Source organism: Talpa occidentalis, unplaced genomic scaffold (assembly GCF_014898055.3).
Source record: "Talpa occidentalis isolate TD23 unplaced genomic scaffold, MPIMG_talOcc4v2.1 talOcc4.17, whole genome shotgun sequence".
Taxonomy (NCBI): domain Eukaryota; kingdom Metazoa; phylum Chordata; class Mammalia; order Eulipotyphla; family Talpidae; genus Talpa; species Talpa occidentalis.
Window position 1 is genome coordinate 31,748,234 of NW_023601754.1, and position 21,007 is coordinate 31,769,240.

Genomic DNA, 21,007 nt, shown 5'->3' on the forward strand with positions numbered 1-21,007 from the left:
AAAAATGAACAATTATGTGAAAAAATTAAAAAAAAATGGTATGCATTTCTTTCATTGTGAAGGAATTATAAAGAAGTATTGGTTTTGCTAAGACCTTGCTTGCTTCTGTCTATCCTTGGTGTATAGGAATTATATCTTATTTATATTCTAGCCTAGTGATTGAGCCTAAGTCTGGAGTATAAATAACTTGAGAAAATGGTATCCCATGAATGCAGTTCTGAGTATTTGGAGTAGGTTAGATGTGGAGGTTTTTTAGAAATTTATCTGAATTTTATCTGAAATATGACTAAGAGGACATTGGTTAATTTATCCATATACCTAGTATCCCAGGAAAGGAAGAGAAGGCAAACTGTAGCCAAGATATGAGGCAAAAAATTATATTCATGAATGGTATACTTGTTGCTTAAGTGTTGCTGATTAAATTTCATAGTTATTAGGTATTTAGTGAATATCCAAGAGTACACTGTAACTACACTTAGAAGTTGTGCTTAAAATGTATTACAAATTGAATAGATCTTACACCAACTTAAATTCCATTAATCACTATAGGGGAAGTGACTACATTTTTCAGTTATCTACAGTGCAGCCCTTGTTATAGTCCCTTTCTTATGGCATTTTGTTTAATCCGTGTGACTACTTATGTTATATATTTAATATTTGTTTCATTTTGTAACAGGGTGGTCCCCAGGAAAGGGGGAGTTTCCCTGCCCCACCCAAGAGAGGGTGGAGCAGAGCAGGAAGAGGAGAAGCTGGAGAAGAGACTGAGGAAGGAAGCAGGATGGAGCCAGGAGACCTGGAGGAGGCGCATGGAGCCTAGAGACACGGGAAGAAACTGCGCTTGTCTTTTGGTGGACTGGGTGACACAGATGTGGGTGAGACCCATGGGGAGGTGACAATGGCAGCTTTTATCTTAATGTTAATTTTGCTCTTTTCCTTCCGGGCTTGTCTGGTTGTTTTTGACCCTTTTCTGTGGGTCCCCACTGGAGGATGCTTTAGACTTGTGGCAGGCTTTGGGGCCTTTCTCTGGGCCAATTCCATTTGGATGGACTTTTACCCACGAGGAGACGGGTAACTTTGGGTGCTTCATTTAGAAACTAGACTCTTTGCCTTACCTGTATTGTTTCCTAGTTTTATTAAAGTTCCTTCCCATTAAAGTCTCCTATGTTTTGTGTTGATGCGGCGGATGGCAGAACCCATTTAGAATAGGCAGGTTTGCGGGGTTTGGGCTGCCCCTCTCCCTGTCCTATAACAATTTCACAGAAAAGGAAAATGAAGGTGTGCTATTTAGAAGTCAGTTTATATACAAAGTTTGTATTTATGAGTTCTATGTTTTTATGTGCTGGAATAAATCAGCATCATTGCTAGGATAAAGAGACTGATAAAAACCGATTCAGGAACTATCATATGAAGTTGATATAATGAAGCCAGAGAAGTGTGCTATGCATCAGGATTTCTCTTGAGGAGACTGAAATGAATCATAAGGACCTGGGGCATCCATATCATAGAGTTTCATAGCTCAGAAAGTTCTTTGCAAGCATCTAATGAATAGATTTCCATGGTTCTGGCCTATAGCAGAAAGATTTTTTCCTCAAACCCTCTCACAACACTAATGTGGATTTTAAAAGGCAGGAATGACCGATTTTATCCTTTCATGTCTGACTTTCTCACATAAGATACCATCTAGAAACTGAGTTAAGTGTCACACAATTGCAACTGCATAATTTCTCTAAACAGAACAACTCCTCAACCAGTAATATATAATTCCAATTCATTGATCATGTTTGGTGCTGGGTCCTTTTCTCATGGAAAAGAGGGGTATATAGCATAATCATAATTTTATAACTAATGTATTTTCCAAATTCACATACTTTCTTTATGGGTTCCTTGGGTAAGAATACTATCCTGAGTAGGGGAGAGGAAACCAAAGAGTGTCAGTTTGGGGGTTCAAAAATCAAATTTGAAACCTCAGTCTCAGGGCAGTTTTGGTAGTAAAGTAAAAATACCAACCCTTCTAATATCAAGTTCCAAATTGGGTTAAGCCTTTTTGATGACCCATTTACTCAATATTCACTTATTCATTAACCAAATATTTGAGTGACTACTCTATTTAGTCACAATATAGCACAATGGAGATGATTTAATAAATGAAGCAGCTGTAGTCAAAGTTTCCAAGGAACTTGCAATCTGTTAGAGGAGATAGACCATGATCAAGTAAGGAAATAGTTCATTACATAATTACTCATTGTGATACATTCTATGGAGGAATCAAGGAGGCTTCAGTGACAGAATAACGAGTAGGACCTACTTATATATGGGGTAACATTTAAAACTCTAAGTTGGGAAAAATAATCCAATTTTTGAGATGGAGAAGTTTCTAGGCAGAGAAAACATCATGTACAAAGGCCCCTAGTGGGGTATTTAACATATTTATAGGGAAAGAAAACATCATACCCATGGAAAGTAGCCCCTTCTGGGCTATCATTTAAATCCTTGCCTATTTACCCTTAATAGGTAAGTCTTTGTCTCCAGGTTAATTTGTCCATTGACAGCCTCTAATTAGGTATCTCAAGGGTGTCTATAAGTAACTTCTGTCTTCTTGCTTGCCCTATGCCCTATGCTCTTTGACGCCTTTTTCTACTTCATCCTCATACCTAGTTTGTAACCACAGTCCATCAGTTCATCCTTAGATTTTATTCTTATGTATTTCCCCACCTTCCTACACTGTTGCCCTTGTTCTATTAGTCCTGTCTTCATATATCCTACTTCCTATCTACTTTGGTCTTGTCCTCTTATTTCTAACCTGTTATAATAGATCTATTATAATCTTTATCTGATATTCCTTTTTACAGTATCAGGAAGATTTTTGTAAATACCAAATCTGCCATATAACTCCTCTGCTTAAACTTCTATAGATTTCTCATTGGCCCTTGAGAAAGTACAACCTCTTATCTACCTGGAACCAGAGTATTTTTATTGTCTTTCCCCCTCACAATCCTCTTACTGTAGTTTTTCATTATATTCTTTATTTCATAAAAACTACCTGCCCTTGTGTATAATGTGTGCTTGACTTAGAATATAACCTACTTCTTTGTGTACCAGACATACTTCTTGTCACACTTTAGGCCCCCTTTCATATGTTAAGATTTAGCACTTGGTGACTATGCTTATGATACCATTTTTATTTTTTTCTTACATGGACATGACTCTTGAGTCCAGAAATCCCTCTTTCATTATTGTACTATGCAGGGCATCTGGTACCAAGTGAGTTCTTAAATGAATGGGTGCTTGAGTTGTCAATGGACAAAATTATGTTTCAGAAACTATTTTCTTTTTGTGATTCTGAAGACTTTGAAATGAAGGACATGTGTTTCCACAGTAGAGAAATTACAGCCTCAATTAAACTTCAAGTGATCATTAGAGAGAACAAGTTAGACTGACAAGAATGTATCTGAAATCAAGAAGAATGTCTATACTTAAAGGGTTGTTTCTTTCTAGTCAGTGTGAAGAGAACAGGGATTGACATTCTCTGCTGATCTGAAAAACAAGTCTGTAAGTACAGACTTCATTGATTATTCAAAAAGCTGGTGTAGCCACAGGGTCACAGTCAGAAAGTTCTGGAGGCAGATTTGGTCTCTCACTGACTTAGCCTTTTAGTCAGCATCATTCAGAAGTATATTATATTTGTTGAACTCACACATTCAATTTGTAGCTATCTTTAATCTACCTCACTCTGGCTTATATGAAGTGAAAAGGGTCTTTTAATTGGTCTTTGTTGGGGTCATACTAGTTTCCTATTGGGTTGAGGGGTATTAAAAAAAAAAGCCAAATGAAGAGAAAAAGAAATTCACAGATTAGACCCTCTAGAGTAATGATTCCCAATCAGGGTTATTTATTCAAGGGGGATATTTGAAATATCAAAAGACCTTTATTTATCAAAAGGTGGGTGTTGTTGGCACCTAGTGGGTAGAAGCCAGGCTACTACAAAACATCATGCAATGTACAAGTTAACTCCCCTCAACAAAGAATAACCCAATTTAAATGTCAGTAGTGCAAAGGTTATGAAATCCTGCTCTACAGTCAGTAGCATTAATTGATTCAGAAACGTTCAAGCAGTCACTTGTGATCCTATTTAACTTTCAGTGAAAGAAAGAGGTTAAACTGATGATTACTGGATTTTCCTCGATGTGATGTTTGGCGTTAAATAATCCTGATGCTAATATGGGATAGAAATATAAAAACAATATGAAATAGAAAGCACCAATTAGAATAAGTGAGGACATGGTGGCAAAGGTGGAAATTATTTTCTTGAATCATTTCCTTTAAAACGTAATGTTGACATAGAAAGAATCAGGCAGGAAGTTTTCGCAAACACTGTGGGTTGATCACCAATTAATTTTTGAGATCCTCAGCTGAAAGGAAAGACTATATAGAATTAAAGAAATATGCCAAATAGAATCAAAGGCTCTTTGGAACTTCTCTTTTTGCAGATTCAAAATTATCAAAGTCTCAATGAAAGGCCATTTTACATGAGACGATAGCAGCATGTCCATGATAAAAGACAGTTTCGAGAATTTGGGGATGGTTTGCTAAATGATTGAAAGGAGGTGTTTGTGTGGATAATTTACTTTCTTTTCAGTTTTGAATTTTAGTTCCATGCTCTCCTACATCCTGCCCATAGTATAATAATCGTGGCCTCAGTTCATAGCTAAAATCTCCCTCTACTAACAGAAGTGCATTTTTGAAATAAATGGCTTTGCATTACCATGTCAAGAAGTGCATACTGGAGGGAATGTAAACTGGTTCAGCCACTATGGAAAGCTGTGTGGAGGTTGCTGAAAACATTAAAGTTGGATCTACCATATGACCCAGGGTTTCCGCTCCTAGGAGTTTACCCAAAGGACACAAAACCACTAATCTGAAAGGAATCCTGAACTTCTATTTTTTTTAATTGCAGCATGATTTATAATAGCTAACATATGACCAACAACCCAAATGCCCCCAAACAGATGAATGCATCAAGAAAAAGTGGTCTGTATACACGACATAATACTACTCAGTGATCAAAAAAGACAAATTCATGTCATTTGCAGCAACATGGATGAAGCTGGAAGAGATTAAGTAAAGTGAAACTAGTCAGAAGGAAAACGATAAATATTGAATGTTTTCACTCGTACATGAAAAAAGACAAAACATGCAAGCTGAGCATAGATCTGAAGCATACAGCATGAGAGGTTAAGGGAGAAGGGTCGAAACAGGGGAGGGAAGAGCACAAGGGACTGTGGTGATGGATCACAGGTACTATGGTGGTAGGAGAACTAGGGGACTGCATTTGAGGGGAGAAATTAAATACTGTCCCAAAATTAACAATGATGAAATAAATTAATTTTTAAAAGTGCAGTGTAGGAAAGAAATAAGAGGGCAGGAAAAAAGACCTCCTGAGCATTCTTCATTTCTTCTTATGCTATGTGAGAAGTTGATGTTCTGTTCTAGTTAGCTGTTGTGGTATGGCAAACCATGTAAATCATCAATTTATTGTAAATTGATCTGAATACGCTGTGGGTCAGGGAATACCAGAAACTTTTCTCTCTTCCAGATTACCTGGGTTCTGATAAAAGCTAGGATAACTAAAAGTGCCCTGAGGCATCTGTCTTTTTACCCTTTCTCCCCCACATACTACTTTTTATGTAGCTAACCTGGGCTTTATCACAACACAGACGCCTCAGAATAGTCAGCTTTGAGCTCAAAAGAATAAGGTGGAAGCTGCCTGTCTTATTCAAAGCTTGGCACAGAAGTGGTGTAACATCTCATCTACTGTACATTTTGTGTCAATGTAGTCATAGTCCTTCCTAGATTCAAAAGGAGATAAGATATACCTCATGTGTCATTGGGAGGACTGTCCAAACTGTACGACCATTTCAAATCTACCACTATCTAACTTCAAGTTAATCCTTTTATAAAAATGTCAGGATTATATTTTAAATATTTTGTTGGGATCATCACTGTTTCAAAGGGTTGACTAAAGAGAAAGAAAAACATGAAGGAAAATAAAAGAAGAAAAAAGTCAAAAATAAAATAAAAGCTGTCTATATGAGACATAACATCATAGGGATTATATTTTGTTTATTTTAGAACCAATTTTTCTAATTTGGGTTCCTTTAGCTGAATTTGTTAGGCATGTGTGTTTCTGCCCAATAACATCATTTACATAAAGAGTACTGTTGTAATTTTGTGTCTTAATCTCTCTTTAAATGTTCTAGAAACCAATTTTTTTTTGAAGAATCCTCACTCAATCACTTACTGATCATTTTAAGAAGGTACATTAATCACTCTGAGTTTCAAATTTCAGTTTCCTCACATGTGAAATGGTGATAACACCAGTATCTATTTTACTGGGTTGTTGTACAGATTGCATATCATAACATATGTGAAATGACTACCCTTGGACATATAGCAGAAACTCCATGAGAACTTACTAACTTAACTTGCTTCCCAAATTAAGAACCATGTTGCTAATAACCAGATGTTTGGGGAGGAAAGTGGATAGAAAGTAATCTTTTTGGTGGCTTTAATGAATTAGAATGGAAATATATTTTATCTATTCTATGTTTTATTTGTTTATAATTGGTATCATCTGTCCCCTTAGTATAAATTATCATTTTTATTCTGTGGCTAATACATTTCTCTCTCTGGCGCTGACTAAACCTTTTAATTTCAGCCTCGTGTGTAGTTAGTTGTAAAAAAGCACTTTAAACACTACATGCTTAGTACTCCATTTCCTACAATAAAGACTTTTTTAAACTTCAGTTTGATCAGGTCATTTACATGCAACTCAAGATACAGAACAATGAACAGAGTAGAGGGAGGGAGAGGGGTCAAAACAGAGGAGGGAAGAACACATAGGATATGGTAGTGGTTCATGGGTGATGTGGTAGTGGGAGAACTACGAGGACTACATCTGATGGGAGAAACCAACTATTGTATAAAAATGAACAATGATGTAAGCAAATTAAATTAAATAATAAAAAAAAAACTTCTTAAAGCCCACAGCAGGTCAGACACTCAACAGGTAGAACTACTCTCAGATACTTCTGTTCCCATAAAAATCAATCAATCAATAAATCAGAAAATGAAAGTTCTATAATGTTATTAGCAAAAATAAGGCAGTGACATGGAGCTATGATTAAAGATTTTGGACATATTTTCTATCAGATGAGTATAGCTAAATAAAACAAGATTGTTAAAGATATTGAGGGTTTGAACAGGTTTATTTGGCAAAAAATAAAGAATTTAAGTATATTGCATATGATTTGAATATCAAATGCACTTTTACACTGTGAAAGTGACTGGTGCACAGGAAACAGCTGATGTTTTCATAAACTTGTCTGAGATGGTATTCTCCACCTGGAATCCCTCTCTTCACTATGATTTTGAACTTTCATCTCTTCAATGTCTTTATATATAGAAATAAATGTCTTTAAAATAAATGTCTTTATTTATAGTAAATCACATTTTATTTGATGTATATACTGTGTATACTTTACTAGTTCCTAGAATTAGAAAAAAAAAAGTGTGGTTTCTGCTTTTAGGAAATTATGAGGGGAAAGGCAGGAACAGTTATTAAAATATCTAGTGAATGAAGTGTTGGTCTCACATGCAAGCCTTAAGGGCAGAATGGAATAAGGTAATGAATTACTAATCCATTGATGATTTATCTTAATTAGTAACAACCCATTATTATTGAAATTTAGAGCAACCATATAGCAAAATTCCAAAGAACACTGGTTATGGAAGTAGAATTTCTAGGATCCAGTTCTAGCTCTTCCAGTTATTATGACATTAGGCAAATTATGGCATCCCTCAAAGGCTCATTTTATGCATCTGCAAACACATACATATGTTGTGAGAAATAAATAACATAATACACATAAAGAATGTGGATGAGTGCCATGCATATTGAACACTCAGAAGTGGGGAGGTAGAGCAATGTTCAATGAAGACCTTTTAGACTCTACCAGTAAAAAGCCTTTTACTCTACAAGGTAAGCAATGATTCCTTTGGATGACTTTTAGCACAGAGCACCACGGTCAAGATAAAGGTTTAGAAAAAAAATATATAGGAACAGATAAAAACCACGCACAGGTAGAGTTCATCAATAAGGTGCTTCAGACTTAAACAAGAGAGCTTGGTCTTTAGTTAGTACCATTTTATGGATTTAAAAAAAAAATGCCTACCAGAGATTTTCCTTCTCATTATATAAAACTTTCCATAGCCCTGAGTTTTCAAATATCTATTTTGTGATTCAGAGACTGAAAAGACCTCCCACTCTTTGTCATTCTCCGGGTGAATGTAAGAACCTCAAAGTATATTTCAAATTTCAAGCTTAGAACTAAATTTGGAAGCAGCTTCTAATCAAGAGGTATGGTCCAGATTGTATCAATTTGTTTTTTTCTTATTCAAAACTCATGCAAGGTCCTGATTACTCCATAGTACAATGGGGAAAAAAAGAACAATTTCCCTCCAGTTTTTATTAGTAGCCTTCAAGTATTTGTAAGAATCTTTGCCTCTTTTGACAATTTAAGACAAAATTGTCTAAGCCCAAGGGGTTTGATTTATTTTATATTCTACATATTGAAATTATTTCAACTCTTATATTGGACTAAGCCTTGAATGTGAACTTCAGTGTTTTTTCTGACAGCCAGCACTTCACAACAAGAGAGAGCTTATATGGTGCCAGAGAATTATCACTGTCTATGGTCACTTCTGGTGATTCATGAAAGTCCATTTCAGAGCTTGACCCAAATGAAACGAGTGACATCTTTTTTGGGGCATCAGAGTGCAAAGGTTGGGTCAGTCAATATCTAGCTGCTGAAAGAAATTGCAGATTTAATGAGACACAAATAAAAACAGATAATTGTGGCTGTGGATCTGAGAGGTAAGGTGTGAAGTTCCTGCATGACTGAACAGGAAAAAGTGCTGCTTTCCTGTGGTACATTACAGGGCTGCCAGACAAGTGTGATTAAGGCAATTTACACATGAAATTCGATTATGAATAAAAGGATTCCCCTTCTTTCCATGCAAGTTACGTGAGGGAAATTTGTGAGAGGTCTTAATTAAAAATAACTGGTAGCTGATTGGCAGTTGGGCATTAGGTTGGAAACTGGCAGCTGCTAACAGGAGAGGAGATGGAGAATTAATGACAAGTGAAAGCTTTGTCAGAAAAAAAAAAAAAAAAGGACTGGGTGCAGGCTGTCAGTCATCCATCCTGTGCCTCCACAATTGGCAATTCTCCCGGGGATGCAGCCTGCTAGGCTGGCTTCTGCAATATGGCAATCAATATCACACTTCTCAAACACAGAGTCTAAAGTGATAGGGGACTTTGGCAATGGTATGCAGGTGTGGATAAGGCACAATTCTGACTCTCATACCAAACAACTCATTCTTCTCTGCATTTATGCTTTCCCTTAGAAATCAAATTATAAAAGTTATTTTCACCATCTTACCATGATGATGAAGGAAAGGAGAATGAGGGCAATGAGAATGAATAATGGAAATTCCTTTGGACAGTTTAAAGGTCACCTAACTCTTAATAGATTTTTTTTTTACTCTGCATGATAACAGATGGATTTAGCATAAAAATAAAACCGGATAAATACAAGAAAACCAAGGGATCTGCCATTAGCAATAAATTAGTAAAATTGTATTAATGATAATAAAATGAAACTCTAGCATTTGCATCTTAATAATGTAAGTCTTCTATATTCTTGTATTGCACTTGGGGGGTATTATCATCCAAGGTAAATACAATGATATAGGGCTAGTGTCACTTGTTAAAAAAAAAAAAAGCCTGTGATGCAGAATTAAAAGAATTTCTCTCTCTCTCTTTCTCTCTATCTCTCTCTCTCTTTGTCTTTCTCTCTCTCTCATTCCTCATTCCATTATCATTTGTCTCTGCTTTTTCTGCTTCAGCCAATACATGGTCAAATACAGCTTTCCTAGATCTACCTTCACAACACCTCCGATTTAAAATCTGATGTAATAAACTTGTTAATGAATCCATAATTAGGTTGTAAACTGAGACTTAGATTCCCAATTCAGAATAATTCCAGAGTTTGTATAAACAAGAATTAAAAGTTTAAATTATTTCCCCTAATAGAAGAAACAGAAGATTAAAATGGGAGAAGTTGATACAAGGTGACAGGGAGGAAAAGAACCACAGTTAGAGCCAGTGTGATAACCAAGCTGAAATAAACCACACAAGACTATCAGGCATCAGGTCAGAATTCTTACATTGTTGGATTAATATATACTTTTTCTCCAGAGATCTTCAGCATCTAATGTGACCTTGATATTACTGTTGTATAAAAACACATACTCATATAAGGGATAATATAACAAGTCTATAGTTTCTACGAGCTGCTGTTAGAGGAACTATATTAAATAGTAGATAAAATTGTAAATCAGGTGTTTAATAATAAATTTTTGAATGACTGAATAACTAAATTAATGTACTCTCCCCAGAATATACCAGCAAATCAGATTCTTACTTCCGATGTTTGAAATAGAGCTTAGAGTATCAAAAACATTCAGATAGGATCAGTAGGGACACTTGGTGGGGTGGCATAGTGTGATATATAACAGTTGCTTAAGTGAGAAATTGTATACCTGAAGCCTTTACAGTATTGTAAGCCAGTGTTATAAATGAACAAATACATTAAAATTGGGTGAGATTTGACCAGCCTCATAAGTATGAATGATGTATTCCTATACTATTAAAGATAAAACATATAAATGAAAAAACAAAATAACTCATACAGAAAGAAACTAATGCTTAGAATTTTGTTGAAAGGGTGCATGGTGAAAGTTATGGATCAAATCTACTCCTTTAAGTTGCATAGATTAATTGTCTTTACATATATACACATTGGTCTAAGCACTTATGAGTGAGCTGACACAGAAACAATTAAAATGGAAATTTTCTTATTTCTCTTTTCCACCTAAACTTTTTCCCTCTTATTTCTCTTTCCTCTTTGACTTCTTTTCCTTCATAGTCCCCCTCTGAAAGATAGACACTGTTAAGTCAATTTTACAGAAAACGATCCTTAACTTAGTATCAGTAAGTGACTTTCCCAGATCTCAGTCAGAACTAGAATTTGTACCTAGCTTGGTCTGCATCCAAGTTGCACATTCAAAGACATTCCCTCTACTCTCAAATTCTGGCCCATTCATCCAATTTTGTCATTTTATGGATGAAGATATCAAACTCTGGTTACTAAATTACTGAAGAGTCCAATTCAGTTTTAGTTTTGGAATTGCTGACATATGAGTCTAAATATTTCACTAAGCCTACTGCAAATGTATCAAAGCAGCCTTTGATAAAATGGCATCATGTTTTTCTAACATGATTCTTCAGGGATAGAAATTTATGTGAAGGAAATCTATAGGTTTGTCTTCTCCATGTTTAAAGCCCTGTCTTTCAGAAATTCCCTGAAATGAGGGAAATAATCCTTACAGAGTAACTCTTTTTTTAATTTTTTAATTTTTTTTTTAATTTTCTAGAGGCATGTCTTATTTATTTATTTATTTGTTTGTTTGTTTGTTTTTTTGTTTATACATGCACTGGGTACAGTCAGAAGCGCGGGAGGGTGAGAGAATTCACCAGAGCCAGAGCGGGGAGCAGAGCAGGCAGAAGGACCGAAGTACACTGCTGCGGGGAGCAGCGGGCGGCAGGAGAGGTCTGCGCGCCATGTGGGACCCTCCTCTGGTGGCCGGGGAGCAGCCGGGGATCGAGCCGGCGCCACAGAGGATGCAGGCAGCTTTGCAACCCAGAGCTCAACCGCTGCGCCACCGGGGAGGCCCCCTTACAGAGTAACTTAAACAAAATACAGAAGCTTCACATAGGATCCAAGTACAAGAAAGTCAGTCTCCACTTGAGCCTGGAACAAAGGAGAAAATTGTCATTGGATTAACATTAATTAGTTGATTCTTCTGAGGACACCATCATCTCTTATATGTTATTCTTTCTCTTTTTCTCTGTTCTCTCATCTTTTCTGCAATCAGTTATGTCTGATTTTTCCACTTCTGCAAACACATGACCAAAAATGGCTGCTTCAGACCTGGCTATCCATTACTTCTGATGTCAGAACAGAACCAGACTGAAAAGGTGAGGTTCAGTTTAGTTCCTCGGAGAAAAAACTCAGTGATTCCTGCTCAAGAGAGAGGTTTGCTGCTGATCTAATCAGGACTAGAACAAACAGGGTCATGCAGCAACCTCCTACTGGACTGAGGGTGTAATGGCCAACAGAGAGGTCTCTAACATGAAAATGAAGGATTGGAACAGGAATGATTCACTTTTCCAGATCAAATGTTTAAGGCAGTTGTACAGGTATGGTTAAGATTAGTTCAAGAACTTACAAATAAGGGGTAGAATATCATGAGACCAGGGTGTAAGGAACTGAAATATTAAACTCCACAAAGTTATTCTTATATACATTTTCATTCCTCAATGCCTTTTCATATTGACTTGCAAGAATAAGTTCAGTGCCTTCACAATTGTCTGTAGCCTTTCCCCTGTCTTCACCACATGAATTTCTGAGGAATGTGTGTGAAAGAATAGGAGAATGATGGAAGAAAATGGGTCATTTAGGGAATGTGGGATAAAAAAGAAAACAAAACTAAACTGAAGTCTGTAACAACGATGGGAGGATGGGAGAAACAGTAAGAGATTGACAAACAAAGAGGGACAGCATAAGGGCTGAAAGACCTCAGCAATTATAGTTGCAAAGAGGAAATATAAGATTGCTAGAGTTCATGCATTTAGACTTCTTTAATAATTCTGGACCTCCCTGGTGGTGCAAGGGGTTAAATGTCAGCACTATAAAGAAATCCACAGCCACTGCATCACGATTTTGATCCCTGGCCAGGGAGCTGACTCACGTGGCACAGCAGACCTCTCCTGTCTCACCCGCTGTTCCCCTCAGCAGTGTATTTCGATAGATCTGCCTGTTCTTTTCCCCACTCTGTCTGTGGTGAATCCTCTCACTGCCCCCCTCCTGTGGCCTTCACTCTAGCTCTTGTGTGCATAAATAAATAAATCTTCAAAAAATAATTCTGAACGTCCTAATATAGGGCTGGATTGTTTTCATGGACTGTCCTAGAATTAATGGCAATGCTTCTGGATCTAGGATTCATGGAATAAGGATCTAAAAATGGATGTCCCAATAGGTATTTTCAAATTTGAAGAATGAACTGAGGGAAACTTTAATGTTCCAAGGACTTTGTAGTCTTTGATTTGAACCTTGAAGGGGTTTAGAGATATAGAATCTAAAGATGCTGGCTGTGTTAGTGAAGGACAAAAAAGAGAAAGCAGGGCTTGAGGTAGCATTGAATCCCTTCTGTATGTCCAAGTACTAAATGGACCTCCAATGCAGTTAATGCTTCTTAAATCCCTTGGGGACTCTTAACCTCATTTTTATACAAGGAACTAAAGCTGGGTAATCTTATGTCTCACAGCTCATTAGTAGCCAGTGTCAGTTGAAATTCTTAATTCCAAAAACCATGGTTATCTATTTGCCAGTCTCTCTCGGATAGAAGATACAAACAGATATGTTCATTGTATTTTTTTCACTTATTTTTAATATATAATTAATCAAAAGTTGACCTCCTTACACTGCTGATTTTCTAGCAATGCAAGGAGTTAGGAACTCTGATTTATATTCACAGAATTCTACCTCTCTTAGATCATAAATCAAATCATGATATATAATGCCCTGGTCGCCATATGTTCTTAGCTCTTGACGTCCGTGTTTTAAACAGAAAGACTCTAATTTTAAGTTATATAAATAGAAAGCTCTCTTGATGCAGTGTTTGGAAATGAATATTCTTTTATAAGGCTAGAGACCTTGTTAGGGTTTCAGGATGGAAGGAGTTCAACATATGGTGGGGTATTCGTGAGATTTTCTTTCAGCAATAAAAGCAACACATTTAATATAAGGCTAGGATTCTTTCTGGGACATTTTGGAACAGTTTCAAGGTAAATCTAAGGTACTGAGAAAAAACCTGTAGAGAGGAATTCACCAAGGGGAACTTTTTAAGAACTACCAAATTCAGAGGAAAGAGATTAAAAGTGTAAGCCCTGCGAGTGACTGACTGTGTGATTCCACATCTGGCTTTACAAGTTTCCAGCTGATAACCTTAAGCAAGAGACAGTCTCCATGTTTCCATGCCCTTATCTGTAAAATCAATAAAACTGTTGTTATTTCATGAATTTGTAGAGTTTTAAAAGAGTTAAAATGTGATAAGTAGGCACACCAAAGCTACCACATAGTAAGGACACTTTAATTTTAATCTTTTGTCACTGTGCTCAGTCTGACATGCTCTACCTTTTCTCTCCACATCTCTAACCTATTTCTTTAAAGAGATTCTCAGGAAACTGGAGGCTATGAAGTAGAGATATGGGGAGTAGGTGACCTAGTTTGCAACCAACCCTGATGGAAGAAGGTAAGAAAAACATGTGGAGATGGTGGGAGGAGTAAGAGGGCCAATCCTGACTTAGCTGCATTCCTGGGCAATGTGGGAGAGAAGGAGGAATAAAGGATAGGAGAGAGTAAGGAAGAAAGAGAGAGGAGGAAGGGAATTATGTGATAACATTAGTGAAAAAACTCTAAATTCCTTGAGAGACTACTTGCTGTGTCAATGTTTCCTTGACGTGTCATAATAGTAATTGAGAAGTGAAACTTTTTTTTTTAAATTCACTGTCTTTCAGGGGAAACATAAAACATTATTATATATGTACTGTAACAGATAGCATTGCTTAGCATGAGGCAAAATTCATCTAAGCTAAAGAATGAGGGGGGAAAGTATGATTCCATGATGGTATAGGTGGTACTCAAATCAGATTGCGGAACACTGATTAGATGTTTAAGCAAAAGCCTCTGCTGTCAGTTTTCAGTTTAAAGCCCTGCTTCACTCCTTACAAGCTGTACAAGTCTATACAGGTTACTAGACTTTATGAAGTCTCCAATTTCTCCTGTACAAAATGATCATATAAAATAAAATTGTGTATATAAGCTGTGCATAAATATATGGTAGGTAAAGTACATGGTGAGTTCTCATCAGAATCCTGCTTCTTCTCCCTGGGGAGCCCTAGATCCAGGTCACCCTCACCAAATCATTTTAAGGCCATTTTGTGACATTCAGTCATAGCAGTTTGTTCAGTTTCCTTGAATCAGAGCTGCTGAGAGGTAACTTTGCAAGGTTGCTGCAATTCCCCAGCCCCCATCTGGGTATTAAAGGCAATTCCTGCTCTGTGAAAGTCAGGTCAGGCCACCTGCTTAGCCCAGCACCCCTTCTGGGCAAGCATAATCTATTTTCTTTCTAACATTGGCAGTGAGCCCATGTAATCTTTTTGTAAGATTTGTTCATTTATGCATACAAGAGCTGGGAGTGTAGGCCAGAGGTTCAGGGGGTCAGAGGATTCACCAGAGGCAGAGTGGGGAGCAGAACAGGCGGATCTACTGAAATACACTGTTGAGGGGAGTAGCGGGCAAGACAGGAAAGGTCTGCTGCACCCCATGTGGTCTTAGAAAACTCAACCTCCACCACCACCAGTCCACCACAACTTTAGAAATTTTAATTTCAACACCTGTTTAATATACAAATGAGCAGAAGTTGCTGCGTGTACCCTGAGAAGAAGCAGGGCTAGTGCACACTTGGAACATGCTAGCATCTGACCTTGCATCTATGTGGGCTCCCAGAAACACTATTTCTTCCAACATTAAGTGAAGATTATATTGACTTACTTTCTCAAACCCCTGTAGATCTAAAATTCTCATTACCACACTTTTTTTCTCCTCATTTCCCATTCTTTGTGGAAATCATCAATACCAGAGTGAAATCTTATAAACTGTGTCCTTTCATCATATTACAATTTAAGATGGCTTGATCTTTTTTTCTTTTTTAAGAAGAAATCTTTGTTTCACAAACATATTCACCAATTCTAGGATATGATACAGCATCAGTAACTAAGGTGTTACATTTTTAAGTGTCAACAGAATTGATAACATTTATGGAACATAAAGAATAATCCTATTGTACAATTTTAAGAAGCAGTGCATTTAGATAGATTTTAGAAACTGAAAAAAAGACTTGCCATCATCATGAGACGCACAAGTTCGATCCCTGGCTGGCCAGGGAGCAACCCACATGGTGCGGCAGACCTAGCCTGTCTCTCCTGCTGTTCCCCTCAGCAGTGTATTTCAGTCAGTCTGCCTGTTCTGCTCCCCACTCTGTCCTGGTGAATCCTCTTATCCCACCCCGCATCTCTGGCCTGTATCCCAGCTCATGTATGCATAAATAATCTATAAAAATAAAAATAAAATAAATAAAAAATAAAATATTTGTTATCTTCCATTCATTCACCTGTCAGCAAAAGACCTGGAATTATAACTACATCTGCTGGATTCCAAAGACCTGCTTTTATTTATTTATTTTTTTTTGTATCATGACATGAAATTGTCATCAAAACTTGGAGCATTATTGAAAAGAGTAGCCATTGGTGGTGGTGTTAAATGGTATAAATGTCAGGAAAATTGAAACAGAAATGATAAAATTGTTCTGCTTGCAATCATGACCATAATCTCTTTACTGTTATTCTGAGAACTCCATGGAATGCACAAGTGTGAATGGATCCAGAGATTTAGTCTAGAGATTACGATTCAGTTGATCTGAGTAGTGCCCAGGAACTGAAATAGTTTAACATCTCCAGGTGGCGCTAAAGATTGGACAAATATGAGAACCACTAATAAGACCCAGAGCAGCAGTTCTCAAAGTTGATCTCTTAAGTAGCAACAGCAGGATCACCTAACTCTTGGAAACACAGCATTCTTGGGCTGCATCTTATACTACCTGAGTAGAAATTCCAGGCTAGGACCAAGGACCAGGTTATTCTTTTTGGGGACTTTCAACCATAGACCTTCTTTTCCCCTCATTCCCCCTTCCACCACCCCTTCTCCCTCTCACTCCCTCTTTCTTTCTTTCTTTCCGTAACTGTCTTATATCAGTTTTGGTATTTTGGAAGTATAGGATCCCTTGCCTCAGGTACCAGCACTCTAGTGCATCTACCACCAAATCTAAATAAAGTCTGAGAACCAAATTCCTGAGAGTATAAAGAATAGAAACATTAAGGGGGAAAAAGTGGTCTTCTTTGAAATTAAATGCTCTCTTGACAAGGAGGCAACTGATGTCGAACATCTTGTTTCCTCTTCTAAACTCTGTAGAAAAAATACAGCAGAGTCTGTCTGCCCTATTTAGGGTTTTACTTCCTCTCTCTCCTCAAGGTTAGCAGGTATTTACTTTTATATGCACCCAAAGAAAGAAGTTTTGGGCAAAAAAGGAGAAATACCTGCCTCCTCTCTTGTCTCTAAGGCAAATGATGGAAGGAAAGAGCTTACAGTGTAATTGTGAAAAAGACCTGACTTTGGGTTAACTTGGGTTTGAATCCTGGATCAGTGAGGTAGGGTATTGTCTTGTGCAAACTGCTTGATCTCTCTAAGCCTCATGAGATGGGGATACTGCATTCTAACTGGCCTTTTTAGCACCAATGTCCTCTCAAGGAGAACAAGAGAAATCAGTCCATAGCTCTGTTTCTTCTTGACATCCCCAAGTGGGAAGGAGTAGAATCAAACTCAGTGATTAGGAATTCTAGGATTCTTCTGAATGGTTTTATGGACTTCACACTCTTATCAGGGTGTGATAACTCCTAATCCTCTCATCATCATTTCTTTGATATGTTCCTCATTAAGACCTTTTTGTTTTCCTCTCCTCTTCCCCAAAGAAACTCAAGTAACAGAGAAAACATCTCAGCCATCTATTCTTCTTGTTCACATAAGCCCTGCCGTCTCCAGACTTAACAGAATGATAATGGAGGGTTTTCTCTGCCAAGACTTCTTAGATTTTGAAGAGAGCCATATTGAACTGTGAAATAATTCTGAAGCTGCACATATAGCCAAGGCTTCTTTCCCCTTCCATGATTGTAGTCAAGTTCTTCCTGAGGTTCTTAGGAAAAGACTAATCTCATTAAAGTGACAATTTCTTTGTCCTAAAGATAATACCTTGGCCTTCTAAATGAGAAAATTATGTTCCTGCTATTAAGGTGATTTTAACCATCACAATTTTTAAGAAAAGAGCTCTGGCATTATGCATTTATTCTGGCTGTACCCCACAACCAATGTCCTTCCTACTCCAGGTCAATCAAATAAGACTCTCTGGGAACGGGGTCTTAGCATTAGAGCTATTTAAAAAGCTCCCCAACTGGCTCTAATGTGTAGCAGTGGTGGGAAAGCTGTGTTTAAAGAACATTTAGTCTCCCTCCTAGTCTGATTAAATAACAATGGAGCCAAAGGAAACACAGGAATGTCCTGATTAGCTCAATCTTTTCTGAATATATTCTTTCTGATTCCCAAAATTGATTAGATGGAAGGTTGAGGTGGGCCAGAAAGCCAGCATTTTATATTAATTAAGTTAGCACGTGGATTAAGTATATTATATTTATTAGGGAAACTAGCAGCAATATCTTGCATACTTAATAAATTATTAATTCATCTATACATCTTTTCCTTAGCTATTCATTGGAAAGAGAAGAAAAATGAACTGGCATTGACATACTCCCGGTGCAAGGACTTTGGAGCCATTTTAGGATTATGTTCAAAGTCTTCCTGCATCTGCAGTCCTGACAGTTTCCTGATATGCAGAATGATTTAACAAAGGATTAAGTGAGTGAAGCTACTTGACAGTGCCAGGCAGACAGGGGGAACTAAGTAAATATTGGTGACCCTACCCTGTGTAACTTATTTTGGGGATTGTAGTTACTGCTAGGCTGCCTGAAAGAGTTTATGTTAAGAACTTCCATTTTCTGTAGATTTAACATCTCCCAGAATACTAACAAATCTCAGCTCCCCCCTGGTTATTTGTGGTGGTTTTCCTTCTTGTTTATCTAAGTTGCCAGCCAGTGCTATTAACACTTTCCAATAATCACAGCCTCTATATCCCCATTAAGGGCTCTGAAATGGTTGCTTCTTTTCTCAAAGATTCTCTGTGCAGGTTGGTAAATCAGTCTTCATGGAGCTCAGACCAGGCTTTGGGGAGGGGTTTCATATTAAAGTTTTCCACGTGATTCCTTAAATAAAAATATGTGTTCTTAATAAAAGTCTCTACTTATGAGCTTTTACTTTCCTTCAGCCACTGAAATTCACTTGAACAGATTCTGCACATCCACCCTAACATTCAGTTTTTGTTTGTTTGTTTTTTTTTTCTTATTTCTCTGAATCTTTGTCTTGAATGTTTGCTCAGTGCTTGCATTAGGAAGCAATAGGAAGTCATATTAGCTGAATGTCCTTTCAGTGCTTTTTTTAGGTTTCATTTTTCTCATCTGTTTTTATGCCTCATACTCTGTCCAAGTTATAACTAAATTCCTTTGCAGGATAGTCAAGGCATTACTGGATTGGTCTACTTGCAACTCAAATCCATATTCATTCATGTGTGTTGTGATTGAAATTCTGTGCTTCCATCTCATGTTGAATTCATGGTCATTATTCGAGACCTGCATTATATCTACTCAAAAGTACTTCCTATGACATACATAGGAGAACATTTCCCCCACTTTGACTAATTACATGATTATCTGAGGAGCAGCCCCTTTTTCATGAAATCTATCCATCTTCTTGGCTAACCTAGAAATTCTTAGAGATCTTACTTTTTAGTATCTCTATGTTTCACAACTTGGTGCAGGCAAAGACAATGACCTATAATTCTTATTGAATTAGATTTTCTTCAAATAACACTTTTTTTTCAATGATGTCATCACCGTGGGTTTCAAGCTGAATATTGGTTGAGACTCCAGAGCATCCTACCATGTGTGAACGTTCCATAATTCCATTTCTATAATTCCTTTCCATAATTATTTAAGGATCCAGGCTTCCAGATTTGGCTTAGCTATTCCCTGGTTCTCATCTTCTTTCAGAGACTTATAAATTTCCCATGAATTTCATACTATTTTTTAGAGTTTTGAATTGTAATTTCTCATCATTACTTGATAGTCACTTTTTCTAGATACTATGAGGCATCGCTGAGATTTTAATTGCATAAGTTCCTATATATCTGTCCTCAGCAAACATCTCTTCTCTAAATTCCAGAAGCTGTCACAGAGTCTGCAATGGGTTAATAGTCATTTAAGTATTTTGTGAATGAATGTTTGATAAGGGTGAACTTAGTCTTAGAGGACTAAAATGCAGCTAAAAGTGCAAGTTTGATGCTTAAAGTTGTACCATTCAGTGGAAATAAATTGCAATTCAAATTTTTAATTTTAAATTTTCTAGCAGGCACGTTTAAAAAGGAAAACTAATATATAAAGCAAAATTTTAATAAAATAGCTTTCTTAACTAAATATATCCAATATATTTACATTTCAACTTGTGATCTATGTAAAAACATTATTAGTATGATATTTGTATTACTTTAAGTATTTGACATCCAGTGTGCATTTTGCTCTTACAGATCATCTAGATTCAGATGCTAAATTCAGTTCCCCAGTCTCTCTAACTACATTTTGAGTGCTCATTAGCCACACAAGGCTTGCGACTATTGGACAGCACACCATAATGAATACAAGTTATGGCAGGTCCTAGAGCAGGAGACAAATGTGAGAAAGTGAGGTTTTGTTTTTTTTTTTTTGAGGTAAAATAAAAACATCCTACTCTTAAATGTTACCATTTTAATCTTTACTGCTTGCTTAAACAGACATTTAGCTATCTTTTGCGACACAGCAAAAAGACTTAGCAACAGGAGAAAATGATTGTTATTAAACAACCTGAAAACTTCGAGAGCATTAAAAGCTCTGCCAACTTGAAGCTGATTTCTGTCATAAACTAAATATCAAGACAGAGCTCTTCTTCCCTCTTGTGCCCATTTGACACTTGTATTTTATTACTGCCCACTTTTATGTATATGATTTAAT

The 21,007-nt window shown here is 36.9% G+C and overlaps 1 long non-coding RNA gene across 1 annotated transcript; it reads left to right on the forward strand.

Annotated features, from left to right (window-relative positions):
* The first annotated feature begins 8,015 nt into the window (after positions 1–8,015).
* LOC129146075 (uncharacterized) lies at positions 8,016–18,648 on the forward strand. Its single transcript, XR_008552477.1, has 3 exons — positions 8,016–8,038; positions 14,415–14,496; positions 18,617–18,648. It is a non-coding gene; the product is annotated as an uncharacterized LOC129146075 (long non-coding RNA).
* Positions 18,649–21,007: the final 2,359 nt, after the last annotated feature.